Below are 16,499 nucleotides of genomic sequence, written 5' to 3' on the forward strand. Positions count from 1 at the left end.
AGGCAGCATTTCACAAGTGTTCGCCCGTTTCAATCATATATTGACACAAATGCTAAGGAAAGTGTTAATTGCTCACACTACCTAAATTGAGCTTGATATGAGAATATCAAGGCAGTTGCTGGCAACAGTGTATCCATTTTTAGTGTTGTTCTCATTTTCCTATTGGCTGCCTGTTACTTATAGGCATCCGCTGACCTTACCAATCTAAAAGTAGAAAATCGAAATGTTCTAGAATTATTGCTGATGTTGAACCTCCTAAGAAATTCACATACATCTAAGATGGGAAAGCGGAGAATCCTAATAATGAGCCGTGTGTAAAACATTGATCTAGAACAGAAAATTCTTTCATAAAATTTAAATATACCCAATATTTCTAGGGCATCAAAGTTAAAGGACCAGTCAACACATTAGATTTGCATAATCAATAAATGCAAGATAACAAGACAATGCAATAGCACTTAGTCTGAACCTCAAATAAGTAGTAGATTTTTTAATAACAAATTTCAAAGTTATGTATATTTCTCTTGTTAAGTGTATCCAGTCCACAGATCATCCATTACTTGTGGGATATTCTCCTTCCCAACAGGAAGTTGCAAGAGGATCACCCACAGCAGAGCTGCTCCCCTCACTGCCATATCCAGTCATTCTCTTGCAACTCTCAACTAAGATGGAGGTTGTAAGAGGACTGTGGTGTTTTATACTTAGTTTATTTCTTCAATCAAAAGTTTGTTATTTTTAAATGGTACCGGAGTGTACTGTTTATCTCAGGCAGTATTTAGAAGAATAATCTGCCTGCGTTTTCTATGATCTTAGCAGAAGTAACTAAGATCCTTTGCTGTTCTCACATATTCTGAGGAGTGAGGTAACTTCAGAGGGGGAATAGCGTGCAGGTTTTCCTGTAATAAGGTATGTGCAGTTAAAATATTTTTCTAGGGATGGAATTGGCTAGAAAATGCTGCTGATACCGAAGTAATGTAAGTAAAGCCTTAAATGCAGTGATAGCGACTGGTATCAGGCTTATTAATAGAGATACATACTCTTATAAAAGTGTATTTTAAAACGTTTGCTGGCATGTTTAATCGTTTTTTACATATGTTCGGTGATAAAACTTATTGGGGCCTAGTTTTCTTTCATGTAATTAGCAAGAGTCCATGAGCTAGTGACGTATGGGATATACATTCCTACCAGGAGGGGCAAAGTTTCCCAAACCTCAAAATGCCTATAAATACACCCCTCACCACACCCACAATTCAGTTTTACAAACTTTGCCTCCGATGGAGGTGGTGAAGTAAGTTTGTGCTAGATTCTACGTTGATATGCGCTCCGCAGCAAGTTGGAGCCCGGTTTTCCTCTCAGCGTGCAGTGAATGTCAGAGGGATGTGAGGAGAGTATTGCCTATTTGAATGCAGTGATCTCCTTCTACGGGGTCTATTTCATAGGTTCTCTGTTATCGGTCGTAGAGATTCATCTCTTACCTCCCTTTTCAGATCGACGATGTACTCTTATATATACCATTACCTCTGCTGATTCTCGTTTCAGTACTGGTTTGGCTATCTGCTATATGTAGATGAGTGTCCTGGGGTAAGTAAGTCTTATTTTCTGTGACACTCCAAGCTATGGTTGGGCACTTTGTTTATAAAGTTCTAAATATATGTATACAAACATTTATTTGCCTTGACTCAGAATGTTCAACTTTCCTTATTTTCAGACAGTCAGTTTCATATTTGGGATAATGCATTTTAATTTAACATTTTTCTTACCTTAAAATTTGACTTTTTCCCTGTGGGCTGTTAGGCTCGCGGGGGCTGAAAATGCTTCATTTTATTGCGTCATTCTTGGCGCGGACTTTTTTGGCGCAAAAATTCTATTTCCGTTTCCGGCGTCATACGTGTCGCCGGAAGTTGCGTCATTTTTTGACGTTATTTTGCGCCAAAAATGTCGGCGTTCCAGATGTGGCGTCATTTTTGGCGCCAAAAAGCATTTAGGCGCCAAATAATGTGGGCGTCTTATTTGGCGCGAAAAAAATATGGGCGTCGCTTTTGTCTCCACATTATTTGTCTCATTTTTTATTGCTTCTGGTTGCTAGAAGCTTGTTCTTTGGCATTTTTTCCCATTCCTGAAACTGTCATTTAAGGAATTTGATCAATTTTGCTTTATATATATGTTGTTTTTTCTCTTACATATTGCAAGATGTCTCACGTTGCATCTGAGTCAGAAGATACTACAGGAAAATCGCTGTCAAGTGCTGAATCTACCAAAGCTAAGTGTATCTGCTGTAAACTTTTGGTAGCTATTCCTCCAGCTGTTGTTTGTATTGATTGTCATGACAAACTTGTTAAAGCAGATAATATTTCCTTTAGTAAAGTACCATTGCCTGTTGTAGTTCCTTCAACATCTAAGGTGCAGAATGTTCCTGATAATATAAGAGATTTTGTTTCTGAATCCATAAAGAAGGCTATGTCTGTTATTTCTCCTTCTAGTAAACGTAAAAAATCTTTTAAAACTTCTCTCCCTACAGATGAATTTTTAAATGAACATCATCATTCTGATTCTGATGATTCCTCTGGTTCAGAGGATTCTGTCTCAGAGGTTGATGCTGATAAATCTTCATATTTATTTAAAATGGAATTTATTCGTTCTTTACTTAAAGAAGTACTAATTGCTTTAGAAATAGAGGATTCTGGTCCTCTTGATACTAATTCTAAACGTTTAGATAAGGTATTTAAAGCTCCTGTGGTTATTCCAGAAGTTTTTCCTGTTCCTAATGCTATTTCTGCAGTAATTTCCAAAGAATGGGATAATTTGGGTAATTCATTTACTCCTTCTAAAACGTTTTAAGCAATTATATCCTGTGCCGTCTGACAGATTAGAATTTTGGGACAAGATCCCTAAAGTTGATGGGGCTATTTCTACCCTTGCTAAACGTACTACTATTCCTACGTCAGATGGTACTTCGTTTAAGGATCCTCTAGATAGGAAAATTGAATCCTTTCTAAGAAAAGCTTATCTGTGTTCAGGTAATCTTCTTAGACCTGCTATATCTTTGGCTGATGTTGCTGCAGCTTCAACTTTTTGGTTGGAAACTTTAGCGCAACAAGTAACACATCGTGATTCTCATGATATTATTATTCTTCTTCAGCATGCTAATAATTTTATCTGTGATGCCATTTTTGATATTATCAGAGTTGATGTCAGGTTTATGTCTCTAGCTATTTTAGCTAGAAGAGCTTTATGGCATAAAACTTGGAATGCTGATATGGCTTCTAAATCAACTTTACTTTCCATTTCTTTCCAGGGTAACAAATTATTTGGTTCTCAGTTGGATTCCATTATTTCAACTGTTACTGGTGGGAAAGGAACTTTTTTACCACAGGATAAAAAATCTAAAGGTAAAAACAGGGCTAATAATCGTTTTCGTTCCTTTCGTTTCAACAAAGAACAAAAGCCTGATCCTTCATCCTCAGGAGCAGTTTCAGTTTTGAGACCATCTCCAGTCTGGAATAAATCCAAGCCAGCTAGAAAGGCAAAGCCTGCTTCTAAGTCAACATGAAGGTACGGCCCTCATTCCAGCTCAGCTGGTAGGGGGCAGGTTACGTTTTTTCAAGGAAATTTGGATCAATTCTGTTCACAATCTTTGGATTCAGAGCATTGTTTCAGAAGGGTACAGAATTGGTTTCAAGTTGAGACCTCCTGCAAAGAGATTTTTTCTTTCCCGTGTCCCAGTAAATCCAGTAAAAGCTCAAGCATTTCTGAAATGTGTTTCAGATCTAGAGTTGACTGGAGTAATTATGCCAGTTCCAGTTCCGGAACAGGGGATGGGGTTTTATTCAAATCTCTTCATTGTACCAAAGAAGGAGAATTCTTTCAGACCAGTTCTGGATCTAAAAATATTGAATCGTTATGTAAGGATACCAACGTTCAAGATGGTAACTGTAAGGACTATCTTACCTTTTGTTCAGCAAGGGAATTATATGTAAACAATAGATTTACAGGATGCATATCTGCATATTCCGATTCATCCAGATCATTATCAGTTCCTGAGATTCTCGTTTCTGGACAAGCATTACCAATTTGTGGCTCTGCCGTTTGGCCTAGCTACAGCTCAAAGAATTTTTACAAAGGTTCTCGGTGCCCTGCTGTCTGTAATCAGAGAACAGGGTATTGTGGTATTTCCTTATTTGGACGATATCTTGGTACTTGCTCAGTCTTTACATTTAGCAGAATCTCATACGAATCGACTTGTGTTGTTTCTTCAAGATCATGGTTGGAGGATCAATTTACCAAAAAGTTCTTTGATTCCTCAGACAAGGGTAACTTTTCTGGGTTTCCAGATGGATTCAGTGTCCATGACTCTGTCTTTAACAGACAAGAGACGTCTAAAGTTGATTGCAGCTTGTCGAAACCTTCAGTCACAATCATTCCCTTCGGTAGCCTTATGCATGGAAATTCTAGGTCTTATGACTGCTGCATCGGACGCGATCCCCTTTGCTCGTTTTCACATGCGACCTCTTCAGCTCTGTATGCTGAAGCAATGGTGCAAGGATTACACGAAGATATCTCAATTAATATCTTTAAAACCGATTGTTCGACACTCTCTAACATGGTGGACAGATCACCATCGTTTAATTCAGGGGGCTTCTTTTGTGCTTCCGACTTGGACTGTAATTTCAACAGATGCAAGTTTCACAGGTTGGGGAGCTGTGTGGGGATCTCTGACGGCACAAGGAGTTTGGGAATCTCAGGAGGTGAGATTACCGATCAATATTTTGGAACTCCGTGCAATTTTCAGAGCTCTTCAGTTTTGGCCTCTTCTGAAGAGAGAATCGTTCATTTGTTTTCAGACAGACAATGTCACAACTGTGGCATACATCAATCATCAAGGAGGGACTCACAGTCCTCTGGCTATGAAAGAAGTATCTCGAATTTTGGTTTGGGCGGAATCCAGCTCCTGTCTAATCTCTGCGGTTCATATCCCAGGTGTAGACAATTGGGAAGCGGATTATCTCAGTCGCCAAACGTTGCATCCGGGCGAATGGTCTCTTCACCCAGAGGTATTTCTTCAGATTGTTCAAATGTGGGAACTTCCAGAAATAGATCTGATGGCGTCCCATCTAAACAAGAAACTTCCCAGGTATCTGTCCAGATCCCGGGATCCTCAGGCGGAGGCAGTGGATGCATTATCACTTCCTTGGAAGTATCATCCTGCCTATATCTTTCCGCCTCTAGTTCTTCTTCCAAGAGTAATCTCCAAGATTCTGAAGGAATGCTCGTTTGTTCTGCTGGTAGCTCCGGCATGGCCTCACAGGTTTTGGTATGCGGATCTTGTCCGGATGGCCTCTTGCCAACCGTGGACTCTTCCGTTAAGACCAGACCTTCTGTCACAAGGTCCTTTTTTCCATCAAGATCTGAAATCCTTAAATTTAAAGGTATGGAGATTGAACGCTTGATTCTTGGTCAAAGAGGTTTCTCTGACTCAGTGATTAATACTATGTTACAGGCTCGTAAATCTGTATCTCGAGAGATATATTATAGAGTCTGGAAGACTTATATTTCTTGGTGTCTTTCTCATCATTTTTCCTGGCATTCTTTTAGAATACCGAGAATTTTACAGTTTCTTCAGGATGGTTTAGATAAGAGTTTGTCCGCAAGTTCTTTGAAAGGACAAATCTCTGCTCTTTCTGTTCTTTTTCACAGAAAGATTGCTATTCTTCCTGATATTCATTGTTTTGTACAAGCTTTGGTTCGTATAAAACCTGTCATTAAGTCAATTTCTCCTCCTTGGAGTTTGAATTTGGTTCTGGGAGCTCTTCAAGCTCCTCCGTTTGAACCTATGCATTCATTGGACATTAAATTACTTTCTTGGAAAGTTTTGTTCCTTTTGGCCATCTCTTCTGCCAGAAGAGTTTCTGAATTATCTGCTCTTTCTTGTGAGTCTCCTTTTCTGATTTTTCATCAGGATAAGGCGGTGTTGCGAACTTCTTTTGAATTTTTACCTAAAGTTGTGAATTCCAACAACATTAGTAGAGAAATTGTGGTTCCTTCATTATGTCCTAATCCTAAGAATTCTAAGGAGAAATCGTTGCATTCTTTGGATGTTGTTAGAGCTTTGAAATATTATGTTGAAGCTACGAAATCTTTTCGTAAGACTTCTAGTCTATTTGTTATCTTTTCCGGTTCTAGAAAAGGCCAGAAAGCTTCTGCCATTTCTTTGGCATCTTGGTTGAAATCTTTAATTCATCTTGCCTATGTTGAGTCGGGTAAAACTTCGCCTCAGAGAATTACAGCTCATTCTACTAGGTCAGTTTCTACTTCCTGGGCGTTTAGGAATGAAGCTTCGGTTGACCAGATCTGCAAAGCAGCAACTTGGTCCTCTTTGCATACTTTTACTAAATTCTACCATTTTGATGTATTTTCTTCTTCTGAAGCAGTTTTTGGTAGAAAAGTACTTCAGGCAGCGGTTTCAGTTTGAATCTTCTGCTTATGTTTTTCGTTAAACTTTATTTTGGGTGTGGATTATTTTCAGCAGGAATTGGCTGTCTTTATTTTTTTTGTGGTCTATGCGGTGCCGGTGTGTACTGACGTTTTTCCTATACCTAAAAGGCTTACAGAAATTATTAGCAAGGAGTGGGATAGACCCGGTGTGCCCTTTTCCCCACCTCCTATATTTAGAAAAATGTTTCCAATAGACTCCACTACACGGGACTTATGGCAGACGGTCCCTAAGGTGGAGGGAGCAGTTTCTATTTTAGCAAAGCGTACCACTATCCCGTTTGAGGACAGTTGTGCTTTTTCAGATCCAATGGATAAAAAATTGGAGGGTTACCTTAAGAAAATGTTTATTCAACAAGGTTTTATTTTACAGCCCCTTGCATGCATTGCGCCTGTCACTGCTGCGGCGGCATTCTGGTTTGAGGCCCTGGAAGAGGCCATCCAGACAGCTCCATTGAATGAAATTATTGACAAGCTTAGAACGCTTAAGCTAGCTAACTCATTTGTTTCTGATGCCATTGTTCATTTGACTAAACTAACGGCTTAGAATTCCGGATTCGCCATCCAGGCGCGTAGGGCGCTATGGCTTAAATCCTGGTCAGCTGACGTGACTACAAAGTCTAAATTACTCAACATTCCTTTCAAGGGGAAGACCTTATTCGGGCCTGGCTTGAAGGAAATTATTGCTGACATTACTGGAGGCAAGGGTCATACCCTTCCTCAGGACAGGGCCAAATCAAAGGCCAAACAGTCTAATTTTCGTGCCTTTCGAAATTTCAAGGCAGGAGCAGCATCAACTTCCTCCGCTTCAAAACAAGAGGGAACTGTTGCTCATTCCAGACAGGCCTGGAAACCTAACCAGTCCTGGAACAAGGGCAAGCAGGCCAGAAAGCCTGCTGCTGCCCCCAAGACAGCATGAAGGAACGGCCCCCTATCCGGAAACGGATCTAGTTGGGGGCAGACTTTCTCTCTTCGCCCAGGCGTGGGCAAGAGATGTTCAGGATACCTGGGCGTTGGAGATCATGTCTCAGGGATATCTTCTGGACTTCAAAGCTTCTCCTCCACAAGGGAGATTTCATGTTTCAAGGTTATCAGCAAACCAGATAAAGAAAGAGGCATTCCTAAGCTGTGTGCAAGACCTCCTAGTAATGGGAGTGATCCATCCAGTTCCGCGGACGGAACAAGGACAGGGATTTTATTCAAATCTGTTTGTGGTTCCCAAGAAAGAGGGCACCTTCAGACCAATCTTGGATCTAAAGATCTTAAACAAATTCCTCAGAGTTCCATCATTCAAAATGGAAACTATTCGGACCATCCTACCCATGATCCAAGAGGGTCAGTACATGACCACAATGGACTTAAAGGATGCCTACCTTCACATACCGATTCACAAAGATCATCATCGGTTCCTAAGGTTTGCCTTTCTAGACAGGCATTTCCAATTTGTAGCTCTTCCCTTCGGGTTGGCCACTGCCCCGAGAATTTTTACAAAGGTTCTGGGCTCACTTCTGGCGGTTCTAAGACCGCGAGGCATAGCGGTGGCTCCGTATCTAGACGACATCCTGATACAGGCGTCAAGCTTTCAAATTGCCAAGTCTCATACAGAGATAGTTCTGGCATTTCTGAGGTCGCATGGGTGGAAAGTGAACGTGGAAAAGAGTTCTCTATCACCACTCACAAGAGTCTCCTTCCTAGGGACTCATAGATTCTGTAGAGATGAAAATTTACCTGACGGAGTCCAGGTTATCAAAACTTCTAAATGCTTGCCGTGTCCTTCATTCCATTCCACGCCCGTCAGTGGCTCAGTGCATGGAAGTAATCGGCTTAATGGTAGCGGCAATGGACATAGTGCCATTTGCGCGCCTGCATCTCAGACCGCTGCAATTATGCATGCTAAGTCAGTGGAATGGGGATTACTCAGATTTGTCCCCTCTACTAAATCTGGATCAAGAGTCCAGAGATTCTCTTCTCTGGTGGCTTTCTCGGGTCCATCTGTCCAAGGGTATGACCTTTTCGCAGGCCAGATTGGACGATTGTAACAACAGATGCCAGCCTTCTAGGTTGGGGCGCAGTCTGGAACTCCCTGAAGGCTCAGGGATTGTGGACTCAGGAGGAGAAACTCCTCCCAATAAATATTCTGGAGTTAAGAGCAATATTCAAGGCTCTTCTAGCTTGGCCTCAGTTAGCAACACTGAATTTCATCAGATTTCAGTCGGACAACATCACGACTGTGGCTTACATCAACCATCAAGGGGGAACCAGGAGTTCCCTAGTGATGTTAGAAGTCTCAAAGATAATTCGCTGGGCAGAGTCTCACTCTTGCCACCTGTCAGCGATCCACATCCCAGGCGTAGAGAACTGGGAGGCGGATTTTCTAAGTCGTCAGACTTTTCATCCGGGGGAGTGGGAACTCCATCCGGAGGTGTTTGCTCAACTGGTCCATCGTTGGGGCAAACCAGAACTGGATCTCATGGCGTCTCGCCAGAACGCCAAGCTTCCTTGTTACGGATCCAGGTCCAGGGACCCGGGAGCAACGCTGATAGATGCTCTAGCAGCTCCTTGGTTCTTCAACCTGGCCTATGTGTTTCCACCGTTTCCTCTGCTCACTCGACTGATTGCCAAAATCAAACAGGAGAGAGCATCGGTGATTCTGATAGCGCCTGCGTGGCCACGCAGTACCTGGTATGCAGACCTAGTGGACATGTCATCTCTTCCACCATGGACTCTGCTTCTGAGGCAGGACCTTCTAATACAAGGTCCTTTCAATCATCCAAATCTAATCTCTCTGAGACTGACTGCATGGAGATTGAACGCTTGATTCTATCAAGGTGTGGCTTCTCCGAGTCAGTCATTGATACCTTAATACAGGCTCAGAAGCCTGCCACCAGGAACATCTACCATAAGATATGGCGTAAATATCTTTATTGGTGTGAATCCAAGAGTTACTCATGGAGTAAGATTAGGATTCCTAGGATATTGTCCTTTCTCCAAGAGGGTTTGGACAAAGGCTTATCAGCTAGTTCTTTAAAAGGACAGATCTCTGCTCTGTTTATTCTTTTGCACAAGCGTCTGGCAGAAGTTCCAGACGTCCAGGCATTTTGTCAGGCTTTGGTTAGGATTAAGCCTGTGTTTAAAACTGTTGCTCCCCCGTGGAGCTTAAACTTGGTTCTTAAAGTTCTTCAGGGAGTTCCGTTTGAACCCCTTCATTCCATTGATATTAAACTTTTATCTTGGAAAGTTCTGTTTTTGATGGCTATTTCCTCGGCTCGAAGAGTCTGAGTTATCTGCCTTACATTGTGATTCTCCTTATCTGATTTTTCATTCAGACAAGGTAGTTCTGCGTACCAAACCTGGGTTTTTACCTAAGGTGGTTTCTAACAGGAATATCAATCAAGAGATTGTTGTTCCATCATTGTGTCCTAATCCTTCTTCAAAGAAGGAACGTCTTTTGCATAATCTGGACGTAGTCCGTGCCTTGAAGTTTTAATTACAGGCTACTAAAGATTTTCGTCAAACATCTGCCCTGTTTGTCGTTTACTCTGGACAGAGGAGAGGTCAAAAAGTTTCGGCAACCTCTCTCTCCTTTTGGCTTCGGAGCTTAATACGCTTAGCCTATGAGACTGCTGGACAGCAGCCCCCTGAAAGGATTACAGCTCATTCTACTAGAGCTGTGGCTTCCACCTGGGCCTTTAAAAATGAGGCCTCTGTTGAACAGATTTGCAAGGCTGCGACGTGGTCTTCACTTCACACCTTTTCAAAATTTTACAAATTTTACACTTTTGCTTCTTCGGAAGCTGTTTTTGGGAGAAAGGTTCTACAGGCAGTGGTTCCTTCCGTTTAAGTTCCTGCCTTGTCCCTCCCATCATCCGTGTACTTTAGCTTTGGTATTGGTATCCCACAAGTAATGGATGATCCGTGGACTGGATACACTTAACAAGAGAAAACATAATTTATGCTTACCTGATAAATGTATTTCTCTTGTAGTGTATCCAGTCCACGGCCCGCCCTGTCCTTTTAAGCCAGGTCTAAATTTTAATTAAACTACAGTCACCACTGCACCCTATGGTTTCTCCTTTCTCGTCTTGTTTCGGTCGAATCACTGGATATGGCAGTGAGGGGAGGAGCTATATAGCAGCTCTGCTATGGGTGATCCTCTTGCAACTTCCTGTTGGGAAGGAGAATATCCCACAAGTAATGGATGATCCGTGGACTGGATACACTGCAAGAGAAATAAATTTATCAGGTAAGCATAAATTATGTTTTCCACTCCCCTTGTACCATGTGATAGCAATCAGCCAATCACAAATGCATATACGTATAGTCTGTGAATTCTTGCACATGCTCAGTAGGATCTGGTGACTCAAAAATTGTAAATATAAAAGACTGTGCACATTTTTTTTAATGGAAGTAAATTGGAAAGTTGTTTAAAATTACATGCTGTATCTGAATCATGAAAATGTAATTTAACCTGAGTGTCCCTTTAAGAAAAAAAATATGAAACAAAAACATATTTATTGTCCAATCTATGGCTGAAGCGTACAAGGCACATTCCTTTGAATTCGCAAGTAATCAGATATTACCCATTATGCCAGCCAAGGTTAGCGTAATAGGACAGTCAAGTCAAAATTGCACACTTTTAAGTTCCGATCAGCCTACCTAGGTTTACTCTACACAAAGGATATCAAGAGAACAAAACTAATTTGATAATAGAAGTAAATTGGAAAGTTGTTTAAAGCTGCATGTTCTAGCTGCATGATTAAGTTTAATTTTGACGTTACTGTCCCATTCTCTCTGGTCTTTATTGCAAATGGTTAATTTAGTGCACAGAGAACCACAATGCTTAGAAGCAACCTACATTTAATGACCGCTCTCTGCAGTATCCGTATGCAAGTAGGACCTGATTGTTTGCATCGGGCACTCTCTCCCTAATGCCTGCGTCTGACATGCAGGATACGGTTTGTGGATAATGAGCAAACTTCACTTCCTGCCTTTGTTGAAAACAACTAATTAGTAGCTTTGCACACTTAGGTTTGCCACAAACGGCTGCTTTTTTATTTTGTGCTCCCCACAGAATTGAATATAATATATATATATATATATATATATACACACACATACTTTGCTTAGGATTTTCAGCATTTAAGCCAAACATTTTTTATTATGTCTAAAGCAACTAAGGTCCTGTAGCCTCTCTTTTAGGCATATGACACATCAAATCAGACCAGTGGCCCTGCAGCCCTTTTGTCACCCACATTCTAAATCAGCCCTCTGGCCCTGCAGCTCCTCTATCACCCAAATTCTAAATCAGCCCTCTGGCCCTGCAGCCCCTCTATCACCCACATTCTAAATCAGCCCTCTGGCCCTGTAGCCCCTCTATCAACCTCATTCTAAATCAGCCCTCTGGCCCTGCAGCCCCTCTATCAACCGCATTCTAAATCAGCCCTCTGGCCCTGCAGACCCTCTATCAACCGCATTCTAAATCAGCCATCTGGTTCTGCAGCCCCTCTATCAACCGCATTCTAAATCAGCCCTCTGACCCTGCTGCTAAATCTGTTAACCATATACATATCATCCCTCTGGTCCTGCAGCCCCTCTTTTAGCCACATGCATATCAGCCCTCTGACCCTGCAGCCCCTCTTTCAGCCACATGCATATCAGCCCTCTGGTTCTGCAGCCCCTCTGTCAGCCACATGCATATCAGCCCTCTGGTCCTGCAGCCCCTCTGTCAGCCACATGCATATCAGCCCTCTGGTCCTGCAGCCCCTCTGTCAGCCACATGCATATCAGCCCTCTGGTTCTGCAGCCCCTCTGTCAGCCACATGCATATCAGCCACATGCATATCAGCCCTCTGGTCCTGCTGCCCCTCTGTCAGCCACATGCATATCAGCCCTCTGGTTCTGCAGCCCCTCTGTCAGCCACATGCATATCAGCCCTCTGGTCCTGCAGCCCCTCTGTCAGCCACATGCATATCAGCCCTCTGGTTCTGCAGCCCCTCTGTCAGCCACATGCATATCAGCCACATGCATATCAGCCCTCTGGTCCTGCTGCCCCTCTGTCAGCCACATGCATATCAGCCCTCTGGTTCTGCAGCCCCTCTGTCAGCCACATGCATATCAGCCCTCTGGTTCTGCAGCCCCTCTGTCAGCCACATGCATATCAACCCTCTGGTTCTGCAGCCCCTCTGTCAGCCACATGCATATCAGCCCTCTGGTCCTGCAGCCCCTCTGTCAGCCACATGCATATCAGCCCTCTGGTCCTGCAGCCCCTCTGTCAGCCACATGCATATCAGCCCTCTGGTTCTGCAGCCCCTCTGTCAGCCACATGCATATCAGCCCTCTGGTCCTGCAGCCTCTCTGTCAGCCACATGCATATCAGCCCTCTGGTTTTGCAGCCCCTCTGTCAGCCACATGCATATCAGCCCTCTGGTTCTGCAGCCCCTCTGTCAGCCACATGCATTTCAGCCCTCTGGTTCTGCAGCCCCTCTGTCAGCCACATGCATATCAGCCCTCTGGTTCTGCAGCCCCTCTGTCAGCCACATGCATATCAGCCCTCTGGTTCTGCAGCCCCTCTGTCAGCCACATGCATATCAGCCCTCTGGTCCTGCAGCCCCTCTGTCAGCCACATGCATATCAGCCCTCTGGTTCTGCAGCCCCTCTGTCAGCCACATGCATATCAGCCCCCTGGTCCTGCAGCCCCTCTGTCAGCCACATGCATATCAGCCCTCTGGTTCTGCAGCCCCTCTGTCAGCCACATGCATATCAGCCCTCTGGTCCTGCAGCCCCTCTGTCAGCCACATGCATATCAGCCCTCTGGTTTTGCAGCCCCTCTGTCAGCCACATGCATATCAGCCCTCTGGTTCTGCAGCCCCTCTGTCAGCCACATGCATATGCCCCTCTGTCAGCCACATGCATATCAGCCCTCTGGTTCTGCAGCCCCTCTGTCAGCCACATGCATATCAGCCCTCTGGTTCTGCAGCCCCTCTGTCAGCCACATGCATATCTGCCCTCTGGTTCTGCAGCCCCTCTGTCAGCCACATGCATATCAGCCCTCTGGTTCTGCAGCCCCTCTGTCAGCCACATGCATATCAGCCCTCTGGTCCTGCAGCCCCTCTGTCAGCCACATGCATATCAGCCCTCTGGTCCTGCAGCCCCTCTGTCAGCCACATGCATATCAGCCCTCTGGTCCTGCAGCCCCTCTGTCAGCCACATGCATATCAGCCCTCTGGTTTTGCAGCCCCTCTGTCAGCCACATGCATATCAGCCCTCTGGTTCTGCAGCCCCTCTGTCAGCCACATGCATATGCCCCTCTGTCAGCCACATGCATATCAGCCCTCTGGTTCTGCAGCCCCTCTGTCAGCCACATGCATATCAGCCCTCTGGTTCTGCAGCCCCTCTGTCAGCCACATGCATATCTGCCCTCTGGTTCTGCAGCCCCTCTGTCAGCCACATGCATATCAGCCCTCTGGTTCTGCAGCCCCTCTGTCAGCCACATGCATATCAGCCCTCTGGTTCTGCAGCCCCTCTGTCAGCCACATGCATATCAGCCCTCTGGTTCTGCAGCCCCTCTGTCAGCCACATGCATATCAGCCCTCTGGTTCTGCAGCCCCTCTGTCAGCCACATGCATATCAGCCCTCTGGTCCTGCAGCCCCTCTGTCAGCCACATGCATATCAGCCCTCAGGTTCTGCAGCCCCTCTGTCAGCCACATGCATATCAGCCCTTTGGTTCTGCAGCCCCTCTGTCAGCCACATGCATATAAGCCCTCTGGTCCTGCAGCCCCTCTGTCAGCCACATGCATATCAGCCCTTTGGTCCTGCAGCCCCTCTGTCAGCCACATGCATATCAGCCCTCTGGTTCTGCAGCCCCTCTGTCAGCCACATGCATATCAGCCCTTTGGTCCTGCAGCCCCTCTGTCAGCCACATGCATATCAGCCCTCTGGTTCTGCAGCCCCTCTGTCAGCCACATGCATATCAGCCCTCTGGTCCTGCATCCTCTCTGTCAGCCACATGCAACATTAGATCAAACTTCTGGCCCTGCGGTCTCTCGGTCAGTTACATACTGAGATCAGATCAGTAGCCCTAGGATACCCTTTTTTAGACACATGCCTACATCAGATTTCTGATTAGATCCCCCCCAGCTCTTCAGCCCCTCTATCAGCCTATGCGCAAAATGTAATCACTGACCCTACAAACCCAGTGTGAGCCACACAACAACATGAGACTCCAGATAAGACCCCTGACCCTGCAGATCTTTAAATTAATGATATTGTCCAGGACTCACTGTGGGGCCTATCAAGCTTCTCTGCTCCATAACCTGTACGCCTGCTCTGAGGAGGCGGACAGACATCGCCCCAATTCAACCCGATCGAATACGATCAGGTTGATAGCGGCGATTGGACGCAAATCTGCAGGGGGCAGCTTTGCACCAGCAGCTCACAAGAGCAATGCTGAATGTGGAGAGTGTTCAGCGAGGTCTGTCGGACATGATCCACAATGTCGGATCATGTCCGACAGGCCTTTCATAAATAGGCCCCTGTGCCCTTGATAGGCTTTTTTTGCCTCATAACTAGGCAGAAAATGAGTGGCCCATGATAGCTGGTCTTTACCAAACAATAGCTGGTCTTTACCAAACAATAGCTGGTCTTTACCAAACAATAGCTGGTCTTTACCAAACAATAGCTGGTCTTTACCATACAATAGCTGGTCTTTACCATACAATAGCTGGTCTTTACCATACAATAGCTGGTCTTTACCATACAATAGCTGGTCTTTACCAAACAATAGCTGGTCTTTACCATACAATAGCTGGTCTTTACCATACAATAGCTGGGGCCCGATCCGATATGCAGCGTCGCCCGGAAAAGCCGGCGACACCGAATTTTGCGCGGGTTTGGTATCCTATATACGCGCGTAACCTAGAAGTTACGCTCGTATATTTCTGCCTTCGGCCGTAGTTTTTTGGGCCATAGGCAGGTATACCAAACCTGTGCAGTTTGGTATCCAATATACAGCGTAAGGACTTACGTGGCGAAAATGGAGAAATCTTACTCCATTTTCACCTCGCCACAAAATGCAGCCGTAGTAAGCCTTACGCCGTCTATTGGAGCCCCGTAACTCCCTAAACTACCTGCCAAATAAAACCTAACACCTAACGCATGCGTAATGTCTATCTACCTGTCAACCGCGATCCCCCGCCGCAATCCCTAATAAAGTATTTAACCCCTAAACCGCCGCTCCCGGACCCCGCTGCCACCTACATTAAAAGTATAACCCCCTAATGTGATTCCCCTACACCGTTGCCAGCTACATTACATACCCCCTAATGTGAGCCCCTTACACCGCCGCTATCTACATTACCTACCCCCTAATGTGAGCCCCTTACACCGCCGCCATCTATATTACCAACCCCCTAATGTGAGCTCTTACCCCGCCACCAGCTATATTAAAATTATTAACCCCTAATTTAATCCCCCTACCTCGCCGCCAGCTATATTAATTACATTAGCTCCTAATTGAATCCCCCTATACTGCCGCCAGCTATATTAAATACATTAACCCCTAATCTAATCCCCCTACACCACCGCCAGCTATATTAACTATATCAACCCTAATTATATTAGGATTAATATAGTTATTATATTATATATATTAACTATATTAACCCTAATTATATAAAAAAACACAATACCACCCCCCAACATTACAACCCACCACCCACATACCCCTACTCTAACCCAAACCCCCCTTAAATAAACCTAACACTACCCCCCTGAAGATCTCCCTACCTTGTCTTCACCCAGCCAGGCAGAACTCTTCATCCGATCCGGGCGATGTCTTCAATCAAGTGGCAGAGAAGAAGTCTTCCATCCGGCGATGTCTTCATCCAAGCGACAAAGAAGAAGTCTTCAATCCGGCGATGTCTTCAATCAAGCGGCAGAGAAGAGGTCCTCCATCGGGGCGAAGTTTTCTTCCACGCGGCATCTTCAATCTTCTTTCTTCGCTCCTCCGACG

At 44.6% G+C, this 16,499-nt stretch overlaps 1 protein-coding gene across 1 annotated transcript in view; it reads left to right on the forward strand.

Moving 5' to 3' along the window:
- Window positions 1-16,499, forward strand: part of ARHGEF17 (Rho guanine nucleotide exchange factor 17) — a 591,511-nt gene that overhangs the window by 124,320 nt on the left and 450,692 nt on the right. The gene's annotated exons all lie outside the window — the stretch shown is intronic.

The sequence above is a fragment of the Bombina bombina genome, chromosome 3, assembly GCF_027579735.1.
Source record: "Bombina bombina isolate aBomBom1 chromosome 3, aBomBom1.pri, whole genome shotgun sequence".
Lineage (NCBI taxonomy): Eukaryota > Metazoa > Chordata > Amphibia > Anura > Bombinatoridae > Bombina > Bombina bombina.